A 15,735-nucleotide genomic window follows, 5' to 3' on the forward strand; every position below is an offset into this window, starting at 1 on the left:
CGAACGCATCGAAATCGTCACAAAGATAATACAAAAATCGATCGAGACTTAGAAAACGAATTCTATCTCCGCCGCGCCATCTACCCTGTTTCCTGTCACGTCGCATTGTTCGCAATTGCTCACGGAATATAAGTAAGTATACCTTCTAATCTTCTTCAAACGTGTTCCAGGATTAACCTACCCAACCTCCACCCATCGCTCGCGATCCAAGCCCGGAGGAGGGTGCTAAGGATCGAGGCTGTCCGGGCGTGAGAAGATTTCGATTCGATTCGAAACAGGGGGGCACCGATGCGTGGAACGATTGGAGCACGTGGTTCACCCGTGGGGAACCAAGGGGCCGAGTGGACGAAGCTTAAGAGGCCGATCTGCGCAAGCACAGGTGCAAGTTCGAGGGTATAAAGAGGAGAAGCTCGAGCTCGCTGCGCGCACTTTGTGCTTCATCTGTCCGTCATTCGCGTCGTGCGCTCTCGTCCGTTGTTCGTTCACGCAGTGTTCTCCGCTTCTCTCTCTCTCTCTCTCTCTCTACTCTCTCTGCGTCTCTCTCTCCCTCTCTCCTCGCGAGTTCCTCCTTGGAACCGGACGATCCTCGTGTGCGTGAACCTCTTCGTTCGATCGTGTTCAACCCCACGGCTCAGCCACTCGATCAGGTAGGTGTTGCATTTTTATCATCGACTCGTAGGGGAAGAGACAAATTTCTCTTCTTCGCGGCAATTGTGCAAAACGATTGTATACGATAGTGTGGTGTTATATACGGGTTTGTATAACGTATTACGTACGTGGTATACCGTATATCAGTGAAGTTGTGAACTTTTCGAGTGACACGATGGGGAAAATAGGTTTATCCCAAAATTGGTAGCGGAGTGCGAAGAGACGGAGGAAGCGGATGGATCGAGAGGAAAGATTTCGAGGAGGGTTTTGACACGGTGAGAATGTTCGTCGGGGATAGGTTTTTTAAAAACCTTTTTTGTCGAGCGTGGAATTAATTTGATTTATCGCAGAGAGGCTGATTTTCAGAGGCTCGTTTTTAGAAGGTGGGAATAAATCCAATCGTGCTAAGTGGATGTCGAAGAAATGAGGGGATACTTGAAATGGACCAATAGTTTTTTCCTCTTTTTCATCTTTTTACAGTGGGAGTAATTGTATTCCTCAACTTAACGTCAAGTGACGCTTTAAAGACACGCTGTATAATATTGTAAAGAAGATTCGTAACGTTGAAGTACATTCCAGGCCAATTTAAATCTACAATTAGTTAATTGCACCGTACGTAATTAAGCATGCCATGCTATGCAAAGATGTAGACGCGAAAAGAAAATCTTTCAAAGAATTATGACCACACTAATTTCACAAAATTTGTACAAAAAAGAGATAATAATTTGACATTAACATCTTTTCCCTAGACTTGCTTTTCGTACGTACAACTTTATCATTTGAAAAGCGCGAAACCACTTATCCGGCTTTGTTGCTTCGACCCTTCAATTACGCCACTCAAGTTTGAGAGTTGTGCTTGAGTGGCGTGTTACGTATTAAAGGTAAACGTGTTCTAAAATCCCGAATTACGCTCCCGAGATAATAACGAGTTTTTATCGTTATTCCATTATTTCTTTCTCCGAGTTAGTCCCGGTAAACGAAAGGTTCTTCTCGATCGTCGGATTTCTCCGACTTTCGAACGACCGTGCGGTCGATTAGCTTCATTGTTTCCCCTTCGGAGAGTTACATCTATCGAGAGGATAACGTTGCTTCACGATTAACCAGAGATTCTCGAGACGATTAATTTTATTTTCTCTTTCTCGTTTCCTTTTTAATTGAACGAACGGATATTGTATTATTACACCAAAATATTTTTATTTTTTTTCGTCGTTTTTGCGAATGATATGGATATTTCCTTTTTTTTATTATTTCAGAAACCATTCGATCTAAAGAGATTCTTTATTCTTGCGGATCGTTACGGGTTCGAAAAGAAAGAAAGAAAGAAAAAAAAGATACGGTGGCTCGCGAAAATATTTTATAATTTATTTACTCCAAAAATTCTGATTTTAACGAAAGTTTGTACGTGTATAAAAGGGTGGAGCAGATGGAATAATTTTTTGTCGACGAGAAAACTCTTTGAGGGGATGAAATCAACTCCCATTCATGTTTTGAATACATTTTTGTCAGTTTGTTTCTTTTTTTTTTTTTTTTACGATAGAGAAGATCGTCATTGGATCGTTTAAGAAAAAAATTCTCTTTTGCCAATCGTAATATACAGAAATATATTTTCTTTTCTTTTTTTTACAAGATATGTAGTTCTGAAGAAATATATTCATTATTTAGATATTTGATAATTGGATCAAACTCACGTTATGTTACATATACGTTAAAAATGACGAGATAACGAAATTATAACGTCAAATTTCAGAAAAACTATAACTGTTTCATATATCGGTTGAAAAATTGTTTTCAATGAAAAGTGCGACATGGAATTCGTACGTTAATTAACGTTTCACTAATTACGATTTAAATTTTTGAATTTAATTTTACATTTACGGAATATAACAATATTCTAATTTAATACAAATAAAACACGAATCGAACGATCGATATTTGCGTTAAATTGGTAAAAATCTGAAAATCCTTATCCGATGAAATTATATTGGCCACGCAAAGTAATTAGCGATTCAAAAGAATTTATGGATCGAATCGCGATATGAATGAATCAAATTTATAAAAAAGTTAATATACATATATAGAAAAAAAAGAATATGATAAATTTAGCATCGTTAAATTTTAATTTTTTAAAAGTATCAGGCTTATGCAATTTAATATTGTAAATATTAGATGTCTCGTTTATGGGGATGATAATGCAGTTATTTTAAACAAGCGCATAAGTTTATGTAACGAAGGGATGCACTTTCCTGTGACATTTAATAAAGAGCGAAGATGGCGACACGAGGAAGCGTGTTATTATCGTTAATTTCAATAAAAACCACGGGACATTTTTCTCAAGAAAAAGAAATTAATTCGACTGTATGCTTTTAAAAATTATACGTAAAATTTTACAGAACAAAAGCGTTAATAAACATGATTGAAAAATAAAGATAAACTTTTATGCCAAAAAACCAAATCGTTCATTATAAAATTCTATAAGAAAATTGTATCGTAAATTCGTTATCCTCGATTTAAAATATATTCGATACGATATCTGTATTAATTACCATTTTCATTATTCCTCCATTATTGATAATTATTAATAATCCTGATCTATATGCAATTATCTAATTCGTACAATTTCTAATATAATTCCGACGAAAATATAATTGTCCAATAACGCGAGTAATAAGCTCGATCAATTCACCGTGACAAAGTATATATAAGCATTTCCACGATGAAAACGTCAATTAAAATTTCAAGAAATCATCGACGATTATCCACACGTTCCGTTTAACCGCCGATTTTTTTTTCTTCATTTCAATTAACCATTGTTACTCGAAAAAATTCACCAAAAATTCCAACCATTTCGAACTGTCGATCGAGCGTATTAAAATGGTCGATCATCACCGTGACGATAATCTTTATTCGAAGCTTCGATAAGGGAAACGCCACTTGCTTATCAATCTAATCTAATTTCTCCTTTTTCTTTTTTCTTTTTTCCTCCCCTCTGCTTCCTTTTCCCGCGCATCGCAACGCGGGATATCGCGAAATATTATAAATGGTCGCTGCGTTCTTTCCTTCCACCCCTTTCGAAGTTGAATGCGCGTTGCTCAGGTGTGCTTTTATTCCACGATCTTTCTCTCTCTCTCTCCGTTGCGAAATCATAATTTAACTGGCCGGATGCATTTGAGCGAATAAAAAAAAAAGTGAAATTCGGCACTGTTCCGCGCGAGGTTCGCCATTGGAGAAACTTTGAAACCGTAGTAATTCACCTCTGGCCGGGATACAAGCATTTTTCTTTTCTTTTTCTCTTTTTCACGAGTGAAAAATCTGTCCCAAGTTAAAGGACGTGCTTTTTGATTAGCGAAACAATTTCGCGGATTTTTCTTCCCCCTGATCTCGTGAGATTTTCGGTAATCTCGCAGAATTTTGAATGGGGAAAAGAAAAGAAATTTTATTCTTATTCTTATATTGTCATCGATTGTTGAACGTTCGATCAACATTGTTCTCTGATTGTAAAGAATGGAGAGGAGAGTCTCGTTTTAATTACGTTTCGTTTGAAATGTCTTATCATCACGAAATGTGAAATTAATAAATAGAACAAAATGGTGAATTGATAAGTTAATTATTTATAAGTTAAAAAGTACAATAAAGGAACAAATGAAAATATTGAAAATCCGTGAAATAAAAAAAAATGTGAAAAAACATGCGATAATATTTAGATGTAGTATTTAACATGGCATTGTGTAAGATTGCGTAAGATGAGAATGTTAAATATTGATTCAGAAGTTTTTGTATTTGTTTAACATCGATATCCATGATCAATTAAATGATTTTCAACATTAGATTTTCACTACGTTTTACGTTCGTACGTACACTTTGAACAATTTATTATATTATTCGAAACTAACTGTATTTGTTGGTTCATTATTAAAACTTCATTCATCCTTTACGGCTTAATGATAAGATTATGTTGAAACATATGCAATTAGTATAATGCAAATAGCGTAATGATAAGATTATATTAAAATATGTGCAGGTAATTTGAAGGTATTTCGTGCTTTTTGAAATAAATACGATACTTTTATTACTCGCCGCTCGAACAGGGAGGATAAGAGAATAAAATAAAACGAGATGGAAATGATTTTCCCCATTGTACACATTGTAAACACGTTACGTTAAGTATACACGTGCATTTAATCGGATAAACGTAACTGCTATCAGTATTTAAATTCTCTTAAATTTTACGATCGCCACAAGTACAACTCATTTCGTGTACACGAATTCACTGGATCGTGGAAATAATGATCCAGCGAAACGAAGCAATCACTTTGTGTAAACACGTTTCGAAAATCGACAGGGATCACGAATTCTGTGGTGGTCGATGGCTAAAGCTATCGCTCTAATTGTTTGTAAAAGAGTTATGTTAATTACTTTTGGATAATTTATCTTTCAAATATACATATATACTTTGCAGTTTTATCGAAATTGTATTTCTCTAAAACGTTTTCGAATTTTTCGAATTCGATCGTTTTAATTTTGTCGAAAATATCCGCCGTAGATTAAAATTGTATTGTATACGATACGTATCCTACAATTGATAAATACTTTTGAATGAAAAAGTTTAATAATTCTGGGAAAATAAAGTTTTGAATTTCTACTATTTCGTTTTTATCGGTGATTCGAAAAAACATGGAGAATATCGATCCATTTGAATATCGCATGCCAAAAGAATTCAGTCGTGGTGTTGAATCGAGAGTGAATTTATCAGAAAAAAAAAAGAAGAAAAACCGTGAAATGGTAATTTACACTTTGAAAGAAATTTGATGTACGCATTATGGTGCAATTTTTATTTCGAATTCAAGAGAAGAACTTGAATAGAAAGTATGACGTCAGTCAATCTTTCTTTGATCTAATAATTGGTGAATTACGAACAAGAATGAAAAGTATCGTCGAATACGAAACCTTGAATTTACTTTATCAGTTTTTCCAACGTCTCTTTTTCCCCTTTTGTTTTAAAAATCTTTCCCAGTTAAATAAGAAAATGAGCAAAGTTCTTTGTTGATGAGCAAGTCCTTTCGTGCCAAGATTATTGATATTTGACGATCATTGTTAAATATCGACCAAGTAAGACTTTGGGTATACATAACTCTTGAATGGCACAGTTTCTATGCGACTTACGATTCCTGCGTTCGACGCAAAGTGCTTTTCAAACTTATTTTCTTTGCCTTTGTTATTTTGCGTAAGATAAAATATTTTTGAATAGGATAGGAACGAGAGGAGATAGATTTAAACGTGAGATTCTTTTTTTAAATTTTTCGAAAAATGATTATATTATCTCCAAAATGTTACGAAGATTATTTATTACTCGTTGATATTTTTTCCTTTTTCATTTTATCCAATTTATATATTACACATTACTTTAATTTATTATGTAGAGAAAATCGTAATATTTCGTTTTTATTATATATTTTATTACGTGCGTTCTGAAATGATATAATCCCAGAGATTGCGGATTTTTATGCATTTATGCAAAACTTGAATTCTGTGGAAAATTCTCCAGAATGTATCTACGATATGAAAAGTGATACAAAGTACATATATATATATATATATATATATATATATACATACACATATTTATCATGATATCCAAAGAACGATATAAAATCTTTATTATTTAAACTCCATTTCTTTAATCATGTTCATCAAAATTCGATCGTGCACAAATAATATTCGCAATTATAATATTGCTCTCTTTTTAATTATACGAAATAAATACGCGCATATTACATTTCTCTGAAACAACGTATTCAATTATACGTATATTTTTTGAGATAAAGGGTGTATCTCTTGCTACCGATTTTAAAATCTACGATTATTTAGCATGCATTGTGCATACGTTACGTATATACACGGCATTTAAAACATGGCATTATTAAAAGTATCGATTTATTTTAATTTGTTAGAATAAAAGGCGCACGCACGATTGTTCCTTTATTTTGATTACATTCAAATCTCTGTTGAGCTTTGTACAGGATGGAAAATTTCAAACGGTTATTCCTCCTATATATACACACGTTCAAATTGTTCTCTATTGTATTCTGCTTTGGCTAAACGGTACGTACACGTCGAATCGTTCAATTAACTCGAGACGACGGAATTCAAAGGATTTAAGGAAGAGGGATAATCATGTGACTATAATATTTAGAATCGAGTTGAACGTTTCACGATTATTGTGGATCGGAATTCGATCGATTCCTTCGAAATTCGATATAACTCATTATTAAATATTCATGTTTTTAAAGAAGTCGATATACAAAATAGGTTTTTTTAGAAAATTCGATTGCAATTCTGACTAATTAACAAACAATATGCAGAGAATTTGATCGTATCGTTTATAAAATATTTTTATTGGAAAAAATTAAGTTAGAAAATTAATCTTTGATCCGATATTGTTCTTTGCATGTACGCATATATTTGTGCATGATGGATAATATTTAAAGAGTTAGGATATGTTCGTGACTCGAATACGGTTTTCAGTTTCTTTATAAACACAGTGAACAAATAATGCATAAACAACGTTCAAAAGCAGAACTTTGATCGTTTGACCGTCTTCACCACTTTTCATCTTCATCGATCTTCGCAGTCTTATACAGACGGGAGAAAAAAGAAACCAACTTTTTTTTCACTGAATTTTTATATGTAATATTAAAAAAAGTTGTATTTACTATAAACGGTTAGACATTAATCGTGGGATATAAATTCAGGGAGTTGTAAAAAAATATTTAATTACAAAAAAGATTCACTTATAATGTATATAAGAATATATTTCAGAAGAAATGGCTAAAAGCTTGTACAGATCACAGCAATAAGATTTTTTTTTATATACTATGTATTATTATGTGTATTTTACACATTGAAAGAATTAGAATTAATGGAATAGCTTTGGCTTTTCTTGGCTACCATTTTTTTATAATAATTTTTTACGAATGTATGCATAATTTCATTGTATAGATTATATATATTTCATTATAAATGTTGAATACTTGTAATTATTTTAACGTATGGTGATCTTTTTGTTAAATTAATTATAAAATTATTAATTAGAACAGAAAAGAGAAATTGAATTTATGCAAGGAAATAAATATATAAATTTAATTGCAAATTCAACATTATTAGTTTCTCAATAATATCATTAAAAGTTTCTTATTTGTTTTTAGAACTTTTTGATTTAAACAGTAAGAGATGTGATAAATGATTGAAATAGTTTTCACGAATAATTTTGTTCATATTTTCATTGAGCAAAAGTTGCACAATAAAAATCTATTCAAATAAAGTAACGTGTGAAAGATTAGAAATATAATTGTGTCAAAAGATAAACACGAAGATGAATTTTGCATCACGAATATATTAAAAATATTTCAATAAGAAAAATTCTTTGAAAGTTTTCTTTGCATGAGTTTTCACACTTCATGTGATATATTTTTATTTAAAAAGAAAAAGAAAGAAAATAATCTTTTCTTTTCGAAGTACGTGTAACAGAAACACAATTTTTCTTACATTAAAACTTTATTAAACGTGTTTAAATTCGAGATATAGCAGTACATTTACAATTAGATGTAAAATGAAGCATAAGATTTTTTGAGTTATGTGTACCTTTGTCCGAGTAAACACAATTTTCCAGAAATTCACGTACAAATTAAAAATGAAACATTACTTTTGCTTATTTTACCCTTTGATTAAAATGCATTATATTATACGAACAACATAATATTGTGTTAAAAGGAAATATTCAAACTTCAATATATGTATTTCGATAAATACGTACGTAACAAGAAGTTTAAAGACTATCCATACTTAATAAACTAATAGTGGATATCCACATTAGATAACTTTAACCACTTTCTGTTGAAACAAAGAAAAAGGTTCCATTACTCCAAATTAGTTTTCTTATCAAGAAAATTTCATACGTGATAAATGAACACGAGCAAAGAATTTGTATATTAATAAAAAAATGACTGAAAATTTCATTATTAATATAATAATAGAATAATATTTCGTATAATAATGGAATAAAGCTTTGACGAATTTAAGCTTCAAATGACAGACATCGAATCTTTCTTCTTTGATCTATCCCCAGATCAAAGGGTTGAAACTCGATATTTTCCATGACATTCTCCCTCTTTCATTTTATTTTTCATATACTGTTACATTCTACGAGACGAATTCGATGATGATAGGTTTAATATTTCCATAGAATTCTCTTCTGTTTCTTTTTTTTTTTTGGATAGAAATCAGATTCTAGTCGTGACTTGATTATAGCCTATGACCAAAGTTTTCTTCAATTTCCCGAAACAACGATTACAGCCTTAGCCTTAGCAGTGTCGTCCAGCCTCTACGATCGATTGAAATACACACTGATTGCATGTACAAATATGCAATTAAGGGTTCGTTTGCAAGGTCAGCAAGTTCGAATATATCGTTAATTAACTATTGGGCCTGGAAAAACGAGGAAAATTAAGGAAAATTTCACTCTGCGTTTACACGAGTACGAATTTTTGAAAAATTTGGATACGTTGAATTCGTGCATAAAAGTTTTTGCATAATGAATACGCTAGATTCTTTTTTATTCCACGTAATTGTCAGGCGCATCAGAGAAATAACTGTTTTCAAGTTATTTCCTGCATTCTATTCGCAGAAGAATAAAGTTTTAACCCGTATACTATAAAATTTGACCTGAATATATAATTTCCTTAACCTGTACCCTTTCGTTTCATCGCGTTTAAACTTATTTATTTTACGCAATCGCAATTTAAATGCAAGAATCAAGAAGTTTACGTCGATAATAAAATTCGAAGAATCTCATAAATGTCTTTAATATTCCTCGACACAGTGTTTAACAATGGATATTCCGATACATCCGATAGGATAAGCTAATAATATTTCTCATCAGGATCGGGATCCATACAGGCGGAATGAAAGAAATGCAAAGAATAGATCTCTTCTTGAGGAAATATCTCGATAAGACGGATAACTTAGTCGTTACCAATATTGGATTACAATGAAGAATCGTTTGGCTTGTAACTTGGATAAATCCCGGTTGGCATAAATCACATTTCCTTCCGAATTTTTATTTCTTATTACCTTTGAAGATCTCGGTGAATATTTCGACCGAGAAGAACGTTATTATGGCACGAAAAACAGAAAAAATGGTCGATACAAACGTTTTTCTAGATATATTTTCTAAGAGATTGTTGATCTTTTAATTGGAAAAAAGAAATATAGATCGCGAATATTGTTTTTTTTAATACAAAATTATCTGCATAATAATTTATTAATTTTTAGCGTTGAATCTCTTTTTTTTTTCAAGATTCATCTCTTTATTCTTGTTACTTTTCTCCTCGATAATCGAGTAAGTGTTAGATTTAACCCAAATAGATAACCTAAAATTGATAAAATCTAAGCTCGTGAAAGTTTTAAACGGTTTTAAAAGTATCAGCAAGATATCACTTTCCTAGGAAAGTTTCTTAGTCTATATAATATTTCGTTCATAAATCAAGAAATGTTTCATTAATATCGGATCGAAATCTTTTAATTGTGGGTATGTTTCTTTTTCAATGATTCTCAAATTATCTCATCGTTTTGAAATCTTCAACTTTCATAAATTTTGTCGCAAAACTGTTCAAAGTTATCCTCTTTAAAATCTGGAACGAGTGATTTTTAAATATATTCTATCGCCAGCCAAAGTGTTTTAATCTTAAAAGATTGCCAACATTTTTACTTGTTCGCTTTAATCACATTCTCCTATTATCTAAAAAATTACCATAAAGGATTGCTTACTTATACTCCATGTTAGACGATAAAAGTGTACGTTACACGAACAACAGTATTTTGACGCAATTGTAAAATAAATTGTTCGAAAACGTGATTCGTATAACAAAATAAAAAAGAATTTAATTTTTTTAGGTATATAAACCATATTTTAAACAATATTTTAAAATTTTCAATACTAAAATAATCTTTCGATCATCAATATTTACAAATTTCTATTTTTACGTACCATGCTTCCATTTTTATTTTAACTGTTTGGAATTTTATTACAGGAAGATGAAACTCTGTACAATAAAATTTGTTACGGTTTTTTTTTTTTTTTTAATACGCTGTCTTCAACTGAAACGGGTGAAAAAGAAGAAAAACCTGTAGCTAAAATGTTACAAGGATGGTAAAATTTGCTACACCTGGTATCCAATACTTGGATCTCTTGCGTCCTACGTGATATATTGCAACAAGAGATCGAACCCTTTGTATCCTCCATAAATTACCTGCGGTTTGCTGTTGAGGTTCTCCAACAGATGCTACATTACTTGGAAAATCTTTGCCTGAACTCCTTCTTTGGAACGGTTGACACTGTTATTATTAAATATATCAAACGTGCATAAAATATCGCCTCGCATTTGCTCTCTATATTTTTACATTTTATTTGCCCAATGAACGAAGCGGTGAATAATAACATCTGATGGTCGAGAAATTGTAAAAAGAAGTGAAACGAGCAAAATCGTAGAGAAATATTTTTTAGGTTATTAATTAAATAATTAATTAATTTTCTTTCAGGAATATTCTCATCCGTTTCCTCTGAAAAAAATAATCTTTCAACTTACATTTATCGATTAATGATTGGCACAATAAGAGGCGCATATATAATATTCTTTGTACGGCGGGATATCAAATTAATGCAGCTAATTACGAGTGTATTTGGATGGTGCGTAGCTATTAAAGAGGGAAGGTAATCGCGAATTGATCGGATTTAAAGATAATCTCAAGTTCGATATTAGATAAATAACGAGAAGAATGCATCTTTGAGAGTAATTATACTAAAGTATCGAAGTAATAATACTAATAGTAATCGAATAATAATATTCCTGTTTAAATTAACAATAACAAATGTTTTCATTATCTCTTTTTAAATTCAATTCCTTTATTAAATCTTCTCTGTTCCTGACACAGGTATCGTTACGTAAGTTTCGAGATTATTACTTTGCAAAAACTCCGTCTGTTTTAACATCATTAATTCATTAATTCATTTTAATCAATCTTTTTACCCGCTTCTCCACAGCCCACCACAGGATTTTTCTAACCGAGCGAAAATAATGGTTCATTTCTTGGGAATAACTCGAAATACTTTCTTGATAGTCTCGAGGAACACGGAGAAGAAGTTTGCAAAAGTGTGGACACCGTCTTGTGCCCGTTTCTTCTTTGCTTTACCCTTTGTCGTTCTCCTTGGGGATTTTTTTACATAGGATCTACACTATTTTCATCTCCAGTTACCAAATATTCCTTCTCTTTATTCGATACAAGTAAAGATATGCATACACAGATTTTCCACGTATATTTCTTTAAGCGTTAAATTGAAACAGAGAACAGAAAAATATCTAACGAGAGATTTAAGAAAAAGGAAAAAAGGTTCCTGAAAAAAATTATTCGTTCAACAATTATTTTAAATATATACATAGAATAATCAAAAAATTAATTACCACCTGTTTCAATGTACATATATAACACTTATGGCTTGCTATTTATAAGAACGAAACGTTATAGTTATCGTAAAAAAAAAGCATATCCGCATCGCTCGCTCTTTATTCTCGTTATTTCGCGAACGTAAAATCTAATGTACGTAATGACTTGTGCGACTGCTCATATGCATCACAATGAAGCAAGCGTCACAGCATCCATTGTAACGTTCGTGATTCCCCCTCGCATAAACCGCGTGTTTATTATTCTATACTTAAACACGCGATGACTATATTACCCTCTACGACTATAATCACTCGAAATATTATCGAGAAGTGAAATTAATCAACTTCTAATTTCAAGAGAACGAATACGAATCTGTAGATTTTTTACAATCGTTGCACGATAATTACACATTCGTTGAACGAGCCTTTAAATTTACTTGCTCGAACATTTGAGGTTAAATAAGGAGAGATGTCTCCTCTCCTAGACGAGTTACTTGATTATTTCGATCGAAAACGCTTAATCCGAAATGACCGTCTCGAAATCGCTTGATCGTGACCGAGATTCGATTGTACCAATTTTGATTTAATATCGATTTGCCGCGGCAACGAGATTCGGTGCAGTGTCACGGCACAGCGTAAACACGAGCTCGATCGAATATGCACGCGGACAAAGGGAAGAGAGTGAACGAGACTCTCGTGAGTCGAAGCGTAGATGGCGTTCTAAAACACGTCGACTTGTGATTAGCGCATCGTAACGACGCGCTCTCGAATCGGAAAAGAACGTAATTGCGTTATTTTCTCTCGCCTCTTTGTCCTCCTCGCAGACGATGCCCTTAAGGATGCCCATTTCTGCTCGACCATCATCGTTACAGCAACTGCTTCGCGCGATTCCAAAACTCGATCTCTGCAAACTTTAAAACAAGCTCATTTTATTTTGGAATTACACCATGTTTCTTTATTCGCGCTTCAATTTTTCCTTATAATATCGCGTGATAAAAGTGGTAGAAATTAGAAGTAATTTTTAGATATCTACACGTGTAATAATTTGAATTGGCTTTTTATTCCAAATTATGGTAAATTCTCTTATAGCACTTTCTTTATACTCGTTCGATTTTGTAGAAAATTCTGTGTTTGCGTATACATCCCAGAAGTATAACCGAACAGTTTTGAAGGAGGAGAAGTTCGTTCATTATAGATTTACGATAACGCTTTTGGTAGTTCATAGAATGAAATGTGATTAAAAAAGCTCGTGTCAATGGGTCAAAAAAAAAAAAAAAAGAAAATTTTAATTTCCCGTAGAACAACGAAGAGATTGAAATTAATTTCAGCTATCACGATCCAGTATTCGTACTTCTCGTCATGATATAATTTTATAAAACGTATTCTAAATACATAGAATATTTCAAATTAAGCTGTAAATACATATTGAATTATCAGGGATTAAAAAAGTTATGCGTTCGAATCATTTTTAAAAATATCGATTACACCGAGATAACTCTGTTCACCGTTCCTCGTTAGCACTTTGTCACTTTCACCCTCTCCTCACAAACTTTCTTCAAATCGATATCGAAATCCAAACTTTAAAATGAAAACTTTGAACGTCAACAGCTCTTTCTTCGAAATCATTTTTTTCTCGCTGTTTGTAATATAATAAAAAAAAGAAAAAAAAAGAAAAGAGAAAAAAAACCCACTTTCCCTTTCACTTTCCCTTCATTGTCAAAATTACTTGGCATTCGATCGATAGTTTTCGTATTCTCCACTCTTCTCTTCTTCTTATTGTTTCATTAATTACGCCAATCATACACGTCATTCATCTGGTTCGGTTAAAGTTAATCCCTGGAATATGTTAACAGTTTGCCTCTACTTTACTCGATAAGATAGCAAGCAACCGAGCAACACGTGTTCCATTATATTCCTTTATCTACGAGACGCGCGTGAGCCACTATACTAAATAAATACCATCACTCACTTGTAGCGAATGTAATTTAGGGATTGAAAAACAATGATTGATCGTCCGATTTTGCATATCGAAATACATAACATTTTTATCAAACGAAAAATATATACCCTAATAGGATATACGTGTAATTACATTACATTGAATTTTCATATTCTTTTCAAATTCATATGTAAATTTCCTTTCTTAAAAATCTATATATTACATATAGATACGAAATTAAATATTTTCCCTTTTTTTTTAATTTTAATCCCTCGATCATTAAATAATATCATTAAGAAAAATAGTCTTATCGTTGAGCAATTTCTACTTTTTTTCATTTCATTTATATTATTAAATGCGCATCTTCGTATCGTTTCAAAATTTTATTCAGTTTTGAAATTTCAACTTAATTAGCTATTGTCGATCGAATATAAAGGAAAATTAAGTTTTGTATCATAATCGAGCTGCAATCGAGGTGAAATTAGAAGTTATTTGTTCCCCAATGATCATTAACGAGAAACGAGAATTTCATTAATAATTTTCACACTATTGAAATGTAACTCTGTCTTCGGTTTATCGTTTTCATCTAACGGCATGTGTAATGGCATGCACATCCTGTTTCTCAGAATACAATTTTCAATAATCACTGTTGACTAATGAAGCGCTTGCTTACCGTTTTAACACGTTTCCAATTAGAACAGAGAAATTAGAGCGTAGCGACTTTATCAATTACCAATTTGCCAGTCGAAATGAAACAGTTATTACGCACCTGTCTGATGAAATAATTATTTACAGAAGTAAGATGGAAGGAAGACACGAAAATTATTATATAAGACAATTATTTTGGAAATAGAATGATCTTATTCTTTCATAATAGCAAAAGTAGATTAGAAATCTAACGTTTAAGCTGTTTGATCTGAATTAATCAAACTCTGCAATTGCTCGGGTTTAGGGAATTCGCATAAGCGTTTTGGGAATTTACATAAGCTTTAGCATTGTAGTTTGCTCTAGTTCCCATGTGATTTTTATGATTTCACGGTTCACGTCACTTGCTTTCACGATGACTTTTGCATTCCAACAATGGATTATGTTGATGATTAAAAATATATTGCGTTCTATTTTTTTAAAGCAATGCGAAATGAATTAGAATTATGCGATTTATTATTATTTTTATTATTTAGAAATGAAATCATTCTGTAGAATAAATAATAAAGATGACTAATAGTATATATACACATATTTTATCTTATTAGTTAATTTGAATCGAAAATATTCCAAGCAAAGAGACATTAGAATAATTATTTAGAATAAATATTATTCCTCCTTAAATAATATAGAATTAATTGTTTATAGTAAAAATTGCAATAGAAATGAATCTTCTGTGACGATCCTTAATAATCATTATAATTATCCATGCATAATATCAATTTATAGTTATCAAATAAATTATATCCCCTAATTATATCCACTTATATTCCGTTATATTTGTTATAAATGCGAATATTAACTATAACTTAATTATCCCATTCATTATTCATTAATTATTCTATAATTGCAACAATTAATTATTAATCGTATCGAATTTTGCTTAGTCGTAACCATTATTAAGCAACGTCATTAGCATTAAACAATATTCGAGATTTAAACAAAATT

General features: G+C 31.7%; 1 protein-coding gene and 1 long non-coding RNA gene across 6 annotated transcripts in view; one reads left to right on the forward strand and one right to left on the reverse strand.

Annotated features, from left to right (window-relative positions):
* Window positions 1-346: 346 nt before the first annotated feature.
* Window positions 347-15,735, forward strand: part of LOC108002472 (calexcitin-2) — a 46,420-nt gene continuing 31,031 nt past the window's right edge. The window contains exon 1 of one of the 5 annotated variants that reach the window (XM_017064178.3): window positions 347-647. The gene's annotated coding sequence lies outside the window, so the exon portion shown is untranslated. Of the gene's footprint in view, window positions 924-15,735 lie in introns of all 5 variants that reach the window. The other 4 variants (XM_062077506.1, XM_062077510.1, XM_062077507.1 and 1 more) reach the window with 4 other exon arrangements.
* LOC114578108 (uncharacterized) overlaps window positions 11,952-15,735 on the reverse strand; it is a 37,779-nt gene continuing 33,995 nt past the window's right edge. Inside the window, exon 3 of the long non-coding RNA XR_009830647.1 lies at window positions 11,952-13,054. This is a non-coding gene — a long non-coding RNA (uncharacterized LOC114578108). The remainder of the gene's footprint in view (window positions 13,055-15,735) is intronic.

Source organism: Apis cerana, linkage group LG7 (genome assembly GCF_029169275.1).
Source record: "Apis cerana isolate GH-2021 linkage group LG7, AcerK_1.0, whole genome shotgun sequence".
In the NCBI taxonomy this organism is placed as follows: Eukaryota; Metazoa; Arthropoda; class Insecta; order Hymenoptera; family Apidae; genus Apis; species Apis cerana.